Source organism: Pteropus vampyrus, unplaced genomic scaffold, assembly GCF_000151845.1.
Source record: "Pteropus vampyrus isolate Shadow unplaced genomic scaffold, Pvam_2.0 Scaffold13886, whole genome shotgun sequence".
NCBI classification, from domain to species: domain Eukaryota; kingdom Metazoa; phylum Chordata; class Mammalia; order Chiroptera; family Pteropodidae; genus Pteropus; species Pteropus vampyrus.
In genome coordinates, this window is record NW_011902667.1 from 1 (window position 1) to 1,927 (window position 1,927).

The window sequence follows — 1,927 nt, forward strand, 5'->3', positions numbered from 1 at the left end:
TATTTTATTTTATTTTTTAGGCAAAGCAACCCTTGGTCGACCTCACAGATTGCAAGGAACTTGTCAGCTTACTATCTTTTATTTTTTATTTTTTTACACCTACAGCACCTGGTCTTCCTAGGTGGTCTCCCATCCAAGTACTAACCAGGCCCTACCCTGCTTAGCTTCCAAGATCAAACGAGATTGGGCTTGCTCAGGGAAGCATGACCATAGACTTAAACTGGATATTTTATAATTAAAGAAAGATCTTAACAATTATCTTGCTAAAATAACCCAGAAATAAAACCAACAAGTCACATTTAATATAAACACTTTCTACAATATTGAAGCAGATAGTTTCATCAAACCAAGTAGAGTACAGTGACTACTCCCAGAAAAACTGTTGATTGATTTAGAAATGTAACTAAACATTTTTTAAGAGGAAATCCTTAGCTTTCAGATTTAAAGGCAAAGAGTGATTATTCTCTTAAAAGAAAAATGTCTTCGATAAATTAGTAGATTTCAAAATCTCTTAGACTTAAGTCTAGAACTGCCATTAGCTGTTTAGGATCATCTGGCATGAGTTTATTTGATTTTTCACAAAATAGTGAAATTGTATGAAATTCAGAGTTCTTGTAGTACTGTGATTAAATATGTCATAAGTACTGTAAGATAAAAGTTTCACAGTTGACTATGTCTACAATGTAGACAAAAGTCTTCTAAAATTTTTGTGTAAGGCTATGAGAGCAACGTTTATTTCTCATTTTTTGAAATAATACAATTAAAATCATGATATATATATACACACACACACACACATACATATATGTGTATGTATACATATATATATATATGTGTAGTTGTTGTTAAATTGCTTAGTAGTGTGTATACATATATATATGTAGTTGTTGTTAAATTGCTTAGTAGCTATCTTTATATCGGACTGAATGGTCCATGAGAGTATTGACTTTGTCTTTTTACAACTGAATATCTAGAACCTAGAACAATGATGAGCATATAATAAACACTTTACAAATACTTGATTAGTGAAAGAATAAATGATACAAAGTTGACTGTGGGCTTTAGATTCAAGGAAAGCTTTAAGGAGGTTTGCGACTTTTCTTGAGTCTGAAAAATAGGAGAAATTTAGGGGAAGAGGAGCTAGAAACATATTTCAAACAAATGACACTTTACGGGTACATTTTGAGTAACAGGGCAGTGATGAAAAGTTGGAGTGAATCCTGGATCCATTATATACTATGGTATCTTTCTGAAACCCAGAACGATTAACCCACCTTCTGAAAATATATTGTCATAAACTGATAGACAACACTTACCACTTCTAGTCATTTAAATATTAAGCTATTTCGTTAAAACCATGGTATTAAAATTGAATAATTTTATGTTCACTTTAGATTCATTTCCTAAAAACTTAAAGAACTTTTTGATCTAGTCTCTACTGATACAATGCCAAGCTTAGAGTCAAAACAAGACAACTTTTTAGATTTATGAAAGGTAGAATACTCAGGAAACAGTGCTGAGTCAAGGGAAATTTTTGTTTCTGATAATTTATCTTTCTGCTTTAGCTAGTTTCACACTAGATTTTTAAGGGCTAGAAACTGAGCCATAGAGCCCATATTCAGCTTTTTTATGAATACATTGAGAAATCAAGTAATCTGAGCCTCTATCCAATATCACCTATTCGTATCTTGATGGTTCTCTTAAAGGAAGTGGAATTTAGGACTGTTGATTACCCCAGTGGTGTCTCCAGCACTGTAATAGGCACTGCGGTGTTATAAAAGGTAGACAATATTCCTTTATTCTCAAGACACTTATAATAGCATGAGACATTCATCAATATAAGTAATTAGATTGGGGTTATTAAAAATCATCATCATAGCTATGATTATGCCATTATGTATAATGCATATGTGTAATGCATGTTATG

The 1,927-nt window shown here is 32.0% G+C and overlaps 1 pseudogene; it reads right to left on the reverse strand.

Moving 5' to 3' along the window:
* Nucleotides 1-96: 96 nt before the first annotated feature.
* On the reverse strand, nucleotides 97-215 carry LOC111735076 (annotated as a pseudogene).
* Between the last annotated feature and the right edge of the window lie 1,712 nt (nucleotides 216-1,927).